Raw genomic sequence first — 17405 nt, forward strand, 5'->3', positions numbered from 1 at the left:
GGATCTTTCATTTATTAATCTCCATGAAAAACTCTGACACTACCTAGAAAAGAGCCATAAGACACTCTCATCCTTCAGGAACTTTGGAAAGAGGTGCTGAGTAAAATATTTTTCCAAAACTAGTATCAATAGAGTATTAAATAGAAATGTTTTTATTTTTTGTTTTTGTTTTATTGTTGTGTTGTTGCTTTGTTTTGTGACAAGCTCTCAAGACCAAAAAATCTCCTTGAACTCTTGGTCCCCCTGGGTGTTGGGATCAAAGCTATCTAAAAATAGATCCAGTAAAGGTTAGCATCAAAACCACAGGATGCAGACTTTTATACATACATAGCTGTTGACCATTGTGTGCTCAGATATCTTAAGCTTAGACCCTATCTCCTAAAGAATAGTGTCTGCTTGCTGGAGAACACCTTTCCTAAAGTGTGTTAGAGATTTCCTCTGATATACCAGTAAAGGAAAAAAGCAATATGTGATTCAAATTTTGGATGTAAGTGTCCCTGATAAGATGGATCTATGTTGAACTGTTTTCTACAATGTATGCATGTTTCAAAAGATCACATGGTGCATGGTAGATAGGTTTGGTTTTTTTTTGTTTTGTTTTGTTTTTTTATTAAAAATCAGTCAATCAGAATTAGTTTTCTAAAGTACAAAAAGAATGTCTCCTGGGCCAGGTGTGGTGGCTCACACCTTTAATCCCAGCACTCGGGAGGCAGAGGCAGGCGGATTTCTGAGTTCCAGGCCAGCCTGGTCTACAAAGTGAGTTCCAGGACAGCCAGGACTATACAGAGAAACCCTGTCTCGAAAATAAAAAAAAAAAAAAAAAAGTCTCCTGGACCTTAGTGCAGGGGTTGCTTTATATTTATACACCAGTTACTCATGAATTCTCTGCATTTCAATAGTGGTGAGTCTCTTTAGAAGCCTACACCTGCTTCAAAAAAGAAAGGAAAAAGAAAAGGGAAAAACTTTTTTGATGAGTGGTGGGAAGCACACTTTTCTATAGGTATGAAGATAAATATTGGTAATTCAGTGAGGAACTATATTGATTCTGCAAAGTGGATCTAGAAGGTTCTGTGGTCTCTGACCTCTTCCACCACATGTGCTTGGCTAGTTTTCTAATATCAGGCACCAGCAGAGGAGGAGTGTTCCCCTTGCTCCCTCATCCTCACCAGCATGAGCTGCTATCACTTGTGAAATCGACCTCAGCTGTTGTGTCAGGTGTAAGACAGAATCTCAGAGTCATTTTGATTTGCATTTCCCTGATGGTTAACGGTGTTAAACATTTCTTTGTTTCTCAGCCATTTGAGATTCTTCTGCTGAGAATTCTCTGTACCTCATTTTAATTGAATTATTTGGGTTTTGGTATCTAATTTCTTTTTTTTTAATTACTTTCTTTTTCCCATTTTTATTAGGTATTTTCTTCATTTACATTTCAAATGCTATCCCGAAAGTCCCCCCATACCCTCCCCCCTTTCTCCCTTTCCCTGCTCCCCTACCCATCCACTCCCACTTCTTGGCCCTGGTGTTTCCCTGTACTGGGGCATATGAAGTTTGCAAGACCAAGGGAGCTCTTTTCCCAGTGATGGCCAACTAGGCCATCTTCTGCTACATATGCAGACACAAGCTCTGGGGGTACTGGTTAAGTTCATATTGTTGTTCCACCTATAGGGTTGCAGACCCCTTTAGCTCCTTAGGTGCTTTCTCTAGCTCCTCCAATGGGGGCCCTGTGTTCCATTCAATAGCTGATTGTGAGCATTCACTTCTGTGTTTGCCAGGCACCAACACAGCCTCACAAGAAACAGCTATATCAGGGTCCTTTCAGCAAAATCTTGTTGGCATATGCAATGGTGTCTGAGATTGGAGGCTAATTATGGGATGGATTCCTGGTTGCAGCAATCTCTAGATGGTCCATCCTTTCATCTCAGCTCCAAACTTTGTCTCTGTAACTCCTTCCATGGGTGTTTTGTTCCCAATTCTTTTTTTTTAATTGGGTATTTATTTCATTTACATTTCCAATGCTATCCCAAAAGTCCCCCACATGCTCCCCCACGCAATCCCACTTCTTGGCCCTGGCATTGCCCTATACTGAGGCATATAAAGTTTGCACGACCAATGGGCCTCTCTTTCCACTGATGGCCAATTAGGCCATCTTCTGATTCATATGCAGCTAGAGACATGAGCTCTAGGGGGGTATTGGTTAGTTCATATTGTTGTTCCACCTATAGGATTGCAGATCCCTTCAGCTCCTTGGGTACTTTCTCTAGCTCCTCCATTGGGGGACCTGTGATACATCCAATAGCTGACTGTGAGCATCCACTTCTGTGTTTGCCAGGCCCTGGCATAGTCTCACAAGAAACAACCATATCTGGGTCCTTTCAGCACAATCTTGCTAATGTATGCAATGGTGTCAGCGTTTGGAAGCTGATTATGGGATGGATCCCTGGATATGGCAGGCTCTAGACGGTCCAGCCTTTTGTCTCAGCTCCAAACTTTGTCTCTGTAACTCCTTCCATGGGTGTTTTGTTCCCAATTCTAAGAAGGGGCAAAGTGTCCACACTTTGGTCTTTGTTCCTCTTGAGTTTCATGCGTTTAGCAAATTGTATCTTATATCTTGGTATTCTAAGTTTCTGGGCTAATATCCACTTATCAGTGAGTACCTATTGTGTGAGTTCTTTTGTGATTGGGTTACCTCACTCAGGATGATGCCCTCCAGGTCCATCCATTTGCCTAGGAATTTCATAAATTCATCCTTTTTAATAGCTGAGTAGTACTCCATCGTGTAAATGTACTACATTTTCTGTATCCATTCCTCTGTTGAGGGGCATCTGGGTTCTTTCCAGCTTCTGGCTATTATAAATAAGTCTGCTATGAACATAGTGGAGCATGTGTCCTTCTTATCAATTGGAACATCTTCTGGATATATGCCTAGGAGAGGTATTGCAGGATCCTCCGGTAGTACTATGTCCAATTTTCTGAGGAACCACCAGACTGATTTCCAGAGTGGTTGTACAAGCTTGCACTCCCACCAACAATGGAGGAGTGTTCCTTTCTCCACATCCTTGCCAGCATCTACTGTCACCTGAATTTTTGATCTTAGCCATTCTGACTGGTGTAAGATAGAATCTCAGGGTTGTTTTGATTTGCATTTCCCTGATGATTAAGGATGTTGAACATTTTTTCAGGTGCTTCTCAGCCATTCAGTATTCCTCAGGTGAGAATTCTTTATTTAGCTCTGAGCCCCATTTTTTAATGGGGATATTTGATTTTCTGGAGTCCACCTTCTTGAATTCTTTATATATATTGGATATTAGTCCCCTATCTTATTTAGGATAGGTAAAAATCCTTTCCCAATCTGTTGGTGGACGTTTTGTCTTATTGACGGTGTCTTTTGCCTTACAGAAGCTTTGCAATTTTATGAGGTCCCATTTGTTGATTCTCAATCTTACAGCACAAGCTATTGCTGTTCTATTCAGGAATTTTCCCCCTGTACCCATATTTTCGAGGCTTTTCCCTACTTTCTCCTCTATAAGTTTCAGTGTCTCTGGTTTTATGTGGAGCTCCTTGATCCACTTAGATTTGACCTTAGTACAAGGAGAGAGGAATGGATCGATTCGCATTCTTCTACATCATAACTGCCAGTTGTGCCAGCACCATTTGTTGAAAATGCTGTCTTTTTTCCACTGGATGGTTTTTGCTCCCTTGTCAAAGATCAAATGACCATAGGTGTTTGGGTTCAATTCTATTCCATTGGTCTACTTGTCTGTCGCTATACCAGTACCATGCAGTTTTTATCACAATTGCTCTGTAGTACAGCTTTAGATCAGGCATGGTGATGCCACCAGAGGTTCTTTTATCCTTGAGAAGAGTTTTTATATCCTAGGTTTTTTGTTATACCAGATGAATCTGCCGATTGCCCTTTCTAATTCGTTGAAGAACTGAGTTGGAATTTTGATGGGGATTGCATTGAATCTGTAGATTGCTTTTGGCAAGATAGCCATTTTTACTATATTGATCCTGCCAATCCATGAGCATGGGAGATCTTTCCATCTTCTGAGATCTTCTTTAATTTCTTTCTTCAGAGACTCAATGTTCTTATCATACAGATCTTTCACTTCCTTAGTTAGAGTCACACCAAGGTATTTTATATTATTTGTGACTATTGAGAAGGGTGTTGTTTCCCTAATTTCTTTCTCAGCCTGTTTATTCTTTGTGTACAGAAAGGCCATTGACTTGTTTGAGTTAATTTTATATACAGCTACTTCATTGAAGCTGTTTATCAGGCTTAGGAGTTCTCTGGTGGAATTTTTAGGGCTACTTACATATACTATCATATCATCTGCAAAAAGTGATATTTTGACTTCTTCCTTTCCAATTTGTATCCCCTTGATCTCCTTTTGTTGTCTAATTACTCTGGCTAGGACTTCAAGTACAATGTTGAATAGGTAGGGAGAAAGTGGGCAGCCTTGTCTAGTCCCTGATTTTAGTGGGATTGCTTCCAGCTTTTCACCATTTACTATGATGTTGGTTACGGGTTTGCTATAGATTGCTTTTATCATGTTTAGGTATGGGCCTTTAATTCCTAATCTTTCCAAGACTTTTATCATGAATGGGTGTTGGATTTTGTCAAATGCTTTCTCCGAATCTAAGGAGATGATCACGTGGTTTTTGTCTTTGAGTTTGTTTATATACTAGATTACGTTGATGGATTTCCGTATATTGAACCATCCCTGTATCCCTGGGATGAAACCTACTTGGTCAGGATGGATGATTGTTTTGATGTGTTCTTGGATTCAGTTAGCAAAAACTTTATTGAGGATTTCTGCATCGATATTCATAAGGGAAATTGGTCTGAAGTTCTCTATCTTTGTTGGGTCTTTTTGTGGTTTAGGTATCTGTTTTCTAGTCAGCGGGATGAAAGATGTGTGCACACCACAACTAGAAACAGATTTTTTTTAAGTAAATGAAAATCTTGGGGTTCACAGTGTGATCAAATATTCTGCAGCACTTTAATACATCTGGTTTTATGTTGAGGTCTTTTACCCACTTGGACTTGAGTTTTGTGCAGAGAGATAAGTATAGATAACTTTTTCTTCTTTGAAAGTCTTGTAGAATTCTATGATAAAACCATCTGGCCTTGGCCTTTTCTTTGTTGTTGAAAGACTTAATGAGTGCTTCTATTTCACTAGTGGTTATATTTAAATTATTTATCTTATCTTGATTTAACTTTGGGAAGTGGAATCAATAAAATTGTCCATTTCATTTAGACTTTGAAAGTACAGGTTCTAAAGTATGTCTTTGACATCTGTCTTTATGTCCCCTTTCATTTCTCATTTTGTTAATTTGGATGTTTTCTCTGTCTTTTAGTTAGTTTGCATTGTTGGGGTTTAGGGATCTCCACATAAACCATACAAACACCAATCTCAGTTAAGCAAGAGTAGTTTACTGAATGTACACCCCAAGACTGATCAGTCAGTACCACAAAAGAGGAGTGATGCTAGTTTGTTCTTGGGACAAGGTTTTTATATGAAAAACCAAGTTTAGAAATTCAGAAGACAAGTATGGCTAACTAAACAAAATATTATCAGCTGACTTTTAAGCTGATTGGTCCTAAGTGAGGTAAGAGAGGTAGTGGACAGGTGTTGAACAGGGGAGTTTCAGAGCATTGAGACAACAGAGCATAAGTAATACAACCATAGTGTTGTGAGATTTTAGGTTAATTTTTCAATGTCAATTATTGGTAATTACTTCTGGGAAGTAGAGTCTGAGAACCTGAGCTTAATGTAACCTTATGAGCAAAATAAAGACTGAATACAAATGGTTACAGATATGTTAAAAGTAGCAGGCCTCAACATGGATAAGGATTTGTCTATCTTATTGGTTTTCTTAAATAACCAATACTTTGTTTCTCTAGTCATTCTACTGTTTTCTTTCTGTTATTGATTTCAGCCCTCATTTTGATTAATTCTTGCCATCTACCTTTCTTGCATGTGCTTATTTCTTTTTGTTCTAGAGTTTTCAGATGTGCTGTTAAGTTCCTAGTAAGAGAGCTCTCTAATTTCTTCATGAACTCACTTTAGTGCTATGAACTTTCCTCTCAGCGCTGCTTCCATTGTGTCCCATAAGTTTTGGGTATGCTGTATATTCATTTTCATTGATAGCTAAAAAGCCTTTATTTTTTTCTTTATTTCTGACCCATCTTTCAATCAGTAAGAGTTGCTAAATTTGCATTACTTTGTTAGCTGTCAGTTGTTTCTATTATTGTTGATATCCAGATTTAATCTGCAGGTGGTGGTCTTATAGGATGCAGGAAGTTGTTTCAATTTTCTTGTATGTCTTGAGACTTGGTTTGTGTCTGAGTATGTGGATAATTTTACAGAAAGTGCCATAACATGCAGAGAAGAAGGTATATTCTTTTGTGTTTGGGTGAAATGGTTTGTAAATATGTTATGGATATTTGCTTTATAATATCTGTTAGCTCCAGTATTTCTGTTTAGGTTTTGTCTAGATGACCAGTCCATTTGTGATGCAAGGTATTGAAGTCTCACACTATCTGTGTGTGAGGATCAATATTATTATTTAAGCTGATCTTTTACAAAAGTGGGAGCCCTTGTGTTTGGGGCATATATGTTAATAGCTGAAATGTCATCTTGGTGGATTTTTCCTTTGATGAGTATGTCCTTTCCCATCTCTTCTGTGTGGGCCTGTGTACCAAAGGCTTTCCACAGAGATCACTGGCCCAGCCTGGTTTTGGCGAAGGAAAGCAAGTGCGGGCAGGAAGGGGAAGTCACTTCCACCCACTTCCACTGCTGCAGTTGGTTCTACCTCCATCTCTGCTGTGCCTCCCCGGTTACTCCACAACACCCTGCACTGAGTCAGGCTGGGCTGGGACAACAAGAGGCCAATTAAAGACTCAAAGGAAGTGACCTTAGAAGAAATGCCCAACAGTGGGAAGAGGGAACTTGTAGAATCCATCTCCAGTAGAAAGACAGGGCATCAAGTGGACAGATGAGGTGGCCATTCCACAGTCAAAACTCTGACCCATAATCCTTCCTGTCTAAAAGAACTGCAGGGACAAAATTGGAGAAGAGACTAAGGAAAAGGAGGTCCAGTGTCCGGCCCAAATTGGGACCCGTCCCAGGGAGAGGCTCCAAAGTCTGACACTATTACTGATGCTGTGATGTACTTACAAACAGAAGCCTAGCAGAGCTGCCCTCTGAGCAAGCAGTTGACTGAGACAGAAGCAGATACTTACATCCAACCAGTGGTCTGAAGTCAGGGACCCCTATGGTTGAATTAGGGAAAGGCTGGAAGAAGTTGAGGAAGAGGATGACCCCATAGGAAGACCAGCAGTCTCAATAACCCTGGACCCCTGAGGTCTCTCAGTCACTGAGCCACTAAGCAGGTAGCATACACTAGCTGGTCAGAGGCCCCAACACATATACAGCAGAGTACTCCCTGGTTTAGCCTCAATGAAAGAAGATACACCTAACCCTAGAGAGACTTGAGGCCCCAGGGAGGCCTGGTGGGGTGTGGGGAGATGTGGGGGTGTGGGCATATTCTCTTGGAGATGGGGGAGGAAAAATGGTATGAGGAACTGCTGGAGAGTAGAACAGGCGGGGGATAATAACTAGACTGTAAAAAATGATTAAAGATATGAAAAAAATAAAAATCATCCAGCTCATTTTTCTCACTTGATATTTGAGAAGCGTATGTAGTGTTTAGAAGCCGTGGCTGCAACAGTTTGACATGTTGCCGAAGAGTCCTGTTTGCTTTACATTTTTATTTTTATTTATTTTTTATTAATCACTTTATTCATTTACATTTCAAATGATATCCCCGCCCTCCTGGTTACCCCTCCACAAACCCTCCATCCTATTCCCCCTCTCCCTTCTTCCCATTGCTGCTATGAGGGTACTCCTCCACCCACTCCCGCTTCACTGCTCTAGCATCCCCCTATGCTGGGGCATCAAGCCTCCACAGGACCAAGGGCCTCCCTTCCCACTGATATCAGATAAGGCCATCTACTAATTTGGTCTTCAATAGAGTGGTCCTTTGTGCTTTTATGATTCTTTATGAGAAGGATCTTTCCTGTTTTTAATTTCATGGAGCATTATAATAAACTGTCTTTTCCATTAGTGGCCTTTCTGTTGTTTATGGTTATTGGTATAGTGGATGATACCGTTCCCTGGTAGAAAAGTAGTTAAGCATGAGTCTATGTGAATGAATGAATGAGCAATGCTCCTCCACAGTATCTGCTGTACTTCGTTGCTGAGACTGAGTTCCTTGGTCAGAGCTAATGCTGTGTAGAACAGAAAGCAAACCCACCTTCAGCTTCATGTCTGAGTTTCTGCAGCGGTGGGACTGTAATCTGTCATTGAAAACTGACTAGACATTTTTCTCTTATGAGCTTTTTCTTTTGGTCATGGAATTTGACACAACAACAGAATAAAACTAGAACGCCTACCTTTCCTACATATTGACCTTAGTCAGTTTTACAATATTGTCACGAAACACATGATAAAAACAACATGAATGAGGAAAGATTTATTGGGGCTCATGGTTTCAAAATTTTTAGTCCATGATTGGCTGGGTGCATTGTTTTGAGCCTATGTAGAAGAACATCACAGTGGTCGGACCATGTAATATAGGTGGCTGCTGACCTCCTGCAAACCAGGAAACATAGAGAAAACAGGAAGGCATGAAAAATAAGATATGTCCTTTAGAGAGCCCCCAATTGACACATCTCCCCTGGTAGCTGCACCTCCTTAAACTTCGTTCACCTCCCAATAACACCACTAAATTAGGATTCTACTAATGGCTCAATCTATTGATGACATCATAGCCCATGCTAACCAATTACTTGTGAAGAGGCCCCAATAAACAGCAACCAAGCCTTTAATACTCACGCTTTCATGAGACATTTCAGATTCACAGCACCAACCTATCCATGTTGTCTCCTCAGCATGAGAATAGACTAGTAAGGTCAGCATTCCTGGTGACCCATTTTGGAGAGGGTACAAGGTCCTTGTGCTCACAGATAACACTAGGAAAATCGAGAATAGGGAAGGGATTTACACCCATGTCTGCCCAGAAAGCTGAATTTGGATGTAGTTAATAACCTGATAATCTTTTCTTATCTGTAAAACAAGGTCACACTCAAATCCTCCAGCCTCTTTTTATCCCAGACTCTTTCTTTTTAATGAATGAAATGTTTATTTTTAAAACTTTGAAATATAAAGATATCAAGATATCTATAATCCAGGTAATATGATCTTATGACAAAGTTGTAGTAACACTGTAAAAAGAAACCCAACCCAGAATCCTGAGAGCCAGCTGAGGCCCTGAACCCTTAGAGTAAGATGGGCAATAAGACCTGCACTAACATTTGGGTTCCTTTTCCTTTTCCCAGGGTTATAAACATTACAGGGACTTTTCTTTTCCTTTTTTTATTAGATATTTTCTTCATTTACATTTCAAATGCTATCCCAAAAGTCCCCTATACCCTCCCCCTGCCCTGCTGCCCAACCCACCCACTCCTGCTTCCTGGCCCTGGCATTCTCCTGTACTGTATCCCAGAGTCTTAAGCATATTTTCTCAGTCAATAGAACCATTCTTATAGAAGAGGTCACTGGTACTTTGCAAAAGACATATACTTTGTAAAAGAGTTTCAGTGTAGTCATTTATAAAGTCTTTAGTTTGGTTGTGATAACTGTAATGAGGAAACCTTTTCTGAAGTTATACTGTGCTTAAATATGTCAAAAATAAACTGCCCAAGGTCAGTCTCTAAAAGTTTGAACCAACAATGGGTAAAACTAAATTATGTTGAATTGTTTTCCTTCTTGATTCATGCAAATTGTTCCTCTGCTGACCATACCATTTTCAGAGACCCTCACACCGTTTCACTCTTATTCCAATAAGGCTGAAAAGTACATGAAATACTTCTAGTGAAACACTAAAATATGAGCCAGCAATAGGGCTCCTTTATGTGATGTCTTCATTTTGGCCTTAAAATTCTCTACTCAAATGGCACTGAACTAAAAACCAAGGCTTTCCTGAATCCTGCCCATTAGCAGTTACCTACGTGTGTGGAACCCTGGTCTCAGTGATGGCCAATGGTGTGTGAATGTGCCATCTGTAATGTAATATTTGCACAGGAAGCCCCCTGAAATGCAATTCAAAGTGAGGGTGGCTAAAGAGGCAAGATGTGTCTGTTGAACATGTGCAGGGAAGAAGGGTGATGAGTTATCACCACATTGCACTGCCCTGGTGTGGAGTTCAAATTCTAAGCTAAAGTTTGTCTTTCTAGCTCATTATCAAAGCCACTTTGTCAAGATAGGGGAGTAGAATATGCCTTGTTTAATAGTGTCTTCAGTTAGTTTATGGCTTTATATGGATAAGTCTATAAAGGCCTTCACTATACCTTTGCTCCAGATCATAAGCCATTAGGGGACCGGGTTTTACCAGATATCTTGATGCTTGGATTACTCCTGAGTACTCAACTGCAGTACATCATGAAAATAGCCAGAATCTTACAGCACTTGCCCAGAAGCATAAAGAGAGATGAAACAAAAGAGTGTGGGCTTTCTTGATTATGAAGAAATACTAGGTGGATGACTACACCATCCTTATGCTTGGGCCACTTTAACTAGACTCCATCTTTAAATCAACTCTCTCCTAAGCCAAGTCACTTCAACTATTTATTTTTTCAAGCTTATTACTGTAAAACTTTTAACATTTCTCCAATCAATTATTTTTTGATACTAATTGTCACTTGGTTTACTGATCCGGGGTATCTTTCAGCAAATATTTGGCAAATGTTTAGATCACAGACTTTTTTGCTTTGTGCAATAGGAATACAATCGTGAACATGAAAGACTTACACCTGCCTTGAGTCTGGCATCGAGACAAATGTAAACACAGTTAAGAAGCAATCCTACAAATATTTAATTGAAGTTTCTGTAAGTGCTGTGAAGGAAAGTACTGTGTCAACAGAGCGCTCAAAAACCAGATCTAAGGGTTCCGAGAGAGTGGCCCTAAAGAAGCAGCATTTGCACAGCTGGGTAGGCTGGCCATTTGACAGAGAAGCCTGCGAGAGCAACTGAGAGCAAAAGCTTAAGAGTAGGAAAGCACATTTGCAAAAACCCTACAATAAGGCACTTAAGACAGTGGAGGTCTCGGAAAATTACAGCTTTGGCACAAGGTACAAGTCAGTGAAGTAACAATTGAGAGAAAAATGGGGGGAGGTAAATACATTTAGAGATTATATTTAAATTTGGGTGTTTTCCAAAGTGAAATGACCAAGAAGAGGATTTTTTTTTTTTAATTTTTCAAAGTGGAGCAGAGACTCAATGAAGGAAAGGCCATCCAGAGAACAGTCCTCCTTGGGATCCATCCCATCTGCAGACACCAAACCACAACACTATGACTGATGCCAAGAAGTGCTTGCTGACAGGAGCCTGGTATAGCTGTCCTCTGAGAGGTTCTGCCAGCACCTGACTAAGACAGATGCAGATATGCACAGCCAACTATCAGGGGAGCCTGAGGACCCCAATTAGAGCTAGAGAAAGGGCTGAAGGAGCTGAAGGGTATTGCAACCTCTTAGGAAAAACAACAATATCAACTAACTGGAGCCCCAAGAGCTCCCAGGGACTAAACCACCAACCAAAGCCATGGTTGGGTCCATGGCTCCAGCTAAATATGTAGCAGAGGATGGTCTTATCTGACATCAGTGGGAGGAAAGGCCCTTGATCCTGTGGAGGCCTGATGTCCCAGCCTAGGGGGATGCTAGAGTGGTAAGGTGAGAGTGCGTGGGTGGATGGGGGAGCACCCTCTTAGAGGCAAAGGGGAGAGGAGATGGGGTAGGGGGTTTGTGGAGGGGAGACCAGGAAGGGGGACAACATTTGAAATGTAAATAAATAAAATAACCAATAGAAAGAAAGAAAGAAAGAAAGAAAGAAAGAAAGAAAGAAAGAAAGAAAGAAAGAAAGAAAGAAAGAGAGAGAGAGAGAGAGAGAAAGAAAGAAAGAAAGAGTACCGACTGGTCTTCCGAAGGTTTTGAGTTCAAATCCCAGCAACCACATGGAGGCTCACAACCACCCATAATGAGATCTAACGCCCTCTTCTGGCATGTCTGAAGACAACTACAGTGTACTTATGCCAGGCGTGGTGGCACATGCCTTTAATCCCAGCACTTGGGAGGCAGAGGTAGGCAGATTTCTGAGTTCGAGGCCAGCCTGGTCTACAGAGTGAGTTCCAGGACAGCCAGGACTATACTAAGAAACCCTGTCTCAAAAAACCAAATAAATAAATAAATATATTAAATAGTACAGTTGCACAGAAAATTCAAAATTACTATTTTCATAAATTACAGGTTAAAAGACACAGTTACAAGCTGTGTTCCCTGAGGATTTATTTTCTTTAAATGTGGTCTCATTTGAGAACACTTCTGTAGGGCCAGGGTAAAGAATGACTTAGAGAGAGACAAAGGTAAATAAGTGCTCAGACACAGAGTTCAGTGTGATCAGTGTTGAAACAAACTGTGTTAATGTTAACCTGAGACGGACTAGATAAGGGCAGAAAGCAAGAATCTGTCCCAGATCAGACACTAGTAACTATTAGGCAACTAAAGGAGGAAAAGACTGGGTTAAATAACATAATCAGAGACTCCAGGCAAACACAACAGTTAGCAGCTTTTAGTGAGATAAGAATGGCTGTTAATTTCTTACTGCTTGCTATGTACCCGGTACTGTTCTGAGCATGCTCTGTGTAGTAACTCATCCTCAAAAACCCTTAAGAGTTAAGGACTCTTAACTTTTACATTTTACTGATAAGAAGACTGAGACTCAATGAAGTTAAGGGTCATATCTATGATCACATAAATATTAAATTGGCAAAGATGGAAGCATGAGTTTACAAGGTAAGTTTCCAATAATGTAAATGGATTTAATATGGAAGCTAAGAAATACCAAGATAAGATAAAGGCAGACTCTAGAGTCTGGGCTTCTTAAAAGTGGAACTTTTTCAAGAGCTGTGCAGTTAGGGTGGACTTCATGAGCCCTTCTCCTAACCATGCTGGGATTTGGATTGGCTTGGTCAGGTGCAGGCCTTAAGTATCCAGTCATAACTGCTATGATTACATTCTGGAAAAGTCCACTACCTCTAGCCCTTACAATCTTCCCATCTATCTTCCATAATTATCCCTGATTCTTAGGGGGTGGCTAGGGTACAGATGTCCCATTCAGAGCTGAGTACTTCATAGTCTCTTATTCTCTGCACATTGTCATTTAATAACACTTCTGCTGATTTTCTAGCTCATGCATTCTGACCCTCTTCCATGATGTTCTCTGAGTCACAGAGAAGATGATATTAATGTCTTGTTCAGGGATAGACATTAATTCTTAACACCTTATGAGTCCAATAGTCTCTCCTCATTGCTTATTTGCCATGGCAATATGATTGTTCTGTGATATTTTGTGTTGAATAAGTATTTCCTAAATCTATTTTACAGGTTAGACAAGACAAAATTCTGTTTTTAAAAAGTTGAGGTTGAAGACCTGAGAGCCAGAGAATCCAATAGTGTGAATTCCCATTCAATGAACTTCAATGATGATAAGGTACCCCAACTTAAGCAAAATTATGAAAAATGGAAAGTGTTCTTTTCCTGCTCACCCCCCATATAATATCATAACTGAAAAAAATTTATTTAATCCATTGATTCAAATTCTAGTCTCATGAGAAAACACCCTCACAGGCACATCAAGAAATGACATTTCTCTTAGGCTTCCTGTGGCCATTCAAGTCAACACAGAGAATTAACCACCAAGAGAATCAATGCTAATAGAGAGGCACAAATTATAATAAAGCTCTCAGTTTACACTAGGAAGCAAAGAAAAATTATTTTCTCATTCTCCACATGTAGACCTTTCCGTTCTTCCTGATTCAGCACATTATTTGGAGAGGTATTTTTGACCACACCTCTTGATATTGCTCAGTATATACTTCTATCACAGAGGCTGCACCTTGAAGAAGCTCTCATTACTTATCAATCACCAAGCCAACCCATCAACATTGCTGAGCCAGGCAAGCCATCAGTAGCCCTGCTGGAGAGTTGAGATCTTCGTATCAACTGCCTTTCGTGGGGCTCATACTGATTCGTCTTATTCTAAACCAACTACGTGATATGTGTCATAACTACATTTTAGGACAAATTAGCCAAGTGAGAAAATGTCCTAATAGCTAAGGACAGGGTGGTCCATGAAACATGAACTAAGAAGTTACTCTGTGTTGGTTCTTATGTATTTGGACTCCATGATAGATTTTTTTGATAGATTTTTTAAAAATAAAGAAAAAGACAAAGCCAGGCATGATGGCGCACACCTTTAATCCCAGCACTTGGGAGGCAGAGGCAGGCGAATTTATGAGTTCGAGGACAGCCTGGTCTACAAAGTGAGTTCCAGGACAGCCAAAGATATACAGAGAAACCCTGTCTCAAAAAAAAAAAAAAAAAAAAAAAAAAAAAAAAAAAAAAAAGAATGAAAGGAAGGAAGGAAGGGAAAGGAAAGGAAAGAAAAGAAAGAAAAGAAAAGAAAAGAAAAGAAAAGAAAAGAAAAGAAAAGAAAAGAAAAGGACAATAACATCAAAATTTTTAAGTAAAACTAAATAAGTAGCTTTTTTTAAGCAAATATTTCAGCAAACTTGACTAAATCCAGGGCTCACAGCCTCATTTCTATCACACTAAACCACACAATGATCTGGACATGGTGGGATTACATCTCAAAATTATAGACAAAGTCTATCTCTGAGAAATGGTTTAAAGAGGTAACTCTAGATCTCTTTTACTTCCTAGTGAAAATGGATCTTCTCTCTGTCCTTGACCCTGACTTTGGGGTAACATTTGGCCTAACACTGGAGGATTCTCAGTGCTGAGTGATAATGATCTTAAATCCTGTCTAAAACTGTGCAATCACCAACACAGTACAGAACTTTTGTCTTCATTTCCTCAGTACTGAGCCAATTAAGTTATGAAAAATGGATAAAAGAACCTAGTTGAAAAGGTGGAAAGAGCCTCTGTCTACCAGAAAGGCTAAGAGACATAACAATGCCTCTCATTCTGGATGATACATTTCATAAATTTGATTGGAATCAGTCTGGCAGTTCTAGAGGCTTCCCTTTGGATCCTTGACATGACCCAGTGGGAGCCTCTAGACAATCACCCCTGAACAACAAGCCTATTAAGAGCCATTTTTTTAACCAGTGTGTCAGACCGACCAGGTACAAATGCATTTTGTTTGATTTAATTACCCTTAGTCTTTTCAATTTCTCTGTCAGCATGGCTGAAAGGCTGCAGAAATGGGGGAAATGAGAACAACTGGAATCTAAAACTATTAGACAGGTCATTTGTACATATTTAGAAGCCCATGTAAGTTATGAGATTTTATGTTCATAATATAAATTATATAATAGGAAATACAGGAAATATAAACACTTGGAATGAATTTTTAGATATTTGAGGCTGCTAGTTCTAGAAATCCTCTCCCATCACCAATTCCCTTCAGCAACCATCCCAGTTATTCCATACCTGTCCCTCTGTTATCCCTGAAAGTTTCACATCTCAGAAAATCCCTCAGTGCAATGTTCTGTTCCCTGACAGCCACTGGTGTAATGGCTGACTTGGTTCACTTGTGTAAAAAAGGTCCTTTTATTGTAAAAAAGGTCCTTTTATTTTAAAAAAGGGCAGAAGAAAGCTGATGAAAACTATACATATACTGTTGATTTTTTTTTTCCTAATGTCACTGGTACATAGGGCTATGGTTAATATGAAAGGAAGTGGTCTCATTGGAAATGAATATAGCACAGAAGTTATGCAGATGAGCCAGGAAGCAGAGGAAAGGATCATGGAGAAAAGCATTGTCGGGGCCTTTTGATCTTACTGTGCATTATGTGTGTCCTATATTAATTGTCGTTTGCAATTATCCCCTCCCATGCCTGAAACATTCTCTTACTCTTAGATTTCACTGCTGCAATGCTTCTAGGATGCTTTCCCCAGCCACAGTCTCCTTGTAGAGCTTGAAAGACTGCTGAACCTACCTTGCTCCATTGCATGCAATTCCCCATTCTACCAATCACCATTGCTCTGTGCCTTCTTCTGCCCTCCCCTTAGATTATTGTCGCAGAGACAATAAGTGCTAGTGGGAGTGTCAGAAGCTAGAAGTTGCGTACTATTATACCATCAATGCACATGTAGAGGAAAGGACTGGGCTCTCCAGGAGCATGAGTCAAAATGCTACTGGTTAATTTATAAGTCAGAAAGTGGTAGCAATGAGAATGAATGAGCCTTGAACTTGTTCCCAAGACTCACACTCAACATCTACACTTCCCCACATGTGTTCCTTGAGGTCTGGCTCCTGAATTCTGCTTTCACTCAATGATTCCCTGAACTTGATAGGGACAGACAAAACAAGCAAGCAAGGAAAGATTATAGAAAAAGTACACTAAGTTCTTGACATGAATACGTTTGCCAGATTGGCATGGGATGAAAGAACTTGCATGGGAGAAAGGACAGCAATGACAGAGACTGAAAACATGAAATGGTGTTGGTCCTTTATGGCTGAGGTGAACAGTGTGGGCAGCATAGAACTCTGGGGAAAGTTACATGATGCAGCATGCAACATAAGCAGGGGTTCGATATTGTTTGCTACCTCTGGACTCAGAACAGTAGTTTCTGATTCTTGCTGCACATCTGAGTCACCTGAAGGACCTTGCAGCAAACACTAACATCCAAGCCTCATACAGACCACTCTGTACTCAGTTCCTACAGAAACTGAAGGGGAAATGGGTTGAGAGATTGTTTAAAGACCCTCGGGTGATATTAATATACAATAAGATTGAGAATTACTTCTCTTCATTCTAACAGATTCCACTATGACATTTAAATATATGTATACAATGTATTTTGATCATTGATTTCACATTGGCCTTTTGTGTCACCCCACTGCTCAGCTCTTATCTCCTTCCTCTTTACACCCAGTTCTTCTTTCATACCTTGTCTGTTTATGATGCAATGTGTTTCACTGCATAGCATGCAGGGGCATGGGTGCAGAGCTATCAATAGGAGCATGGACCCCTTTTCAATACACCTTTTTAAGAGGTGTAACATGATCAGTCTTGCTTTGTACTTAATATGTCAAAAATGCTCATGAACTGGAGTGGAAAAAACTGCAAGAAACTTTGAGGAGCTCTGCTTATCCCCCTGCAAAGCTAAAGAGTAACACATTCACCATGAATGACTCCAGCTCTTCTCTTTCCCAGGCTGATACGGTCCTAACTTTTGAAACCTCATTATTTTGGCCCTTCAGCTGAACGTCCCTTTGCTGAGTGGGGAGGTGCTGATTGGCATAACATTATGCTCT

At 40.1% G+C, this 17405-nt stretch overlaps 1 long non-coding RNA gene across 1 annotated transcript; it reads right to left on the reverse strand.

Moving 5' to 3' along the window:
- Nucleotides 1–8526: 8526 nt before the first annotated feature.
- Gm52408 lies at nucleotides 8527–9037 on the reverse strand. Its single transcript, XR_003952941.1, has 2 exons — nucleotides 8904–9037; nucleotides 8527–8660 (listed from the first exon to the last, which is right to left on the reverse strand). It is a non-coding gene; the product is annotated as a predicted gene, 52408 (long non-coding RNA).
- Between the last annotated feature and the right edge of the window lie 8368 nt (nucleotides 9038–17405).

This window comes from Mus musculus, chromosome 19, assembly GCF_000001635.26.
Source record: "Mus musculus strain C57BL/6J chromosome 19, GRCm38.p6 C57BL/6J".
In the NCBI taxonomy this organism is placed as follows: Eukaryota; Metazoa; Chordata; class Mammalia; order Rodentia; family Muridae; genus Mus; species Mus musculus.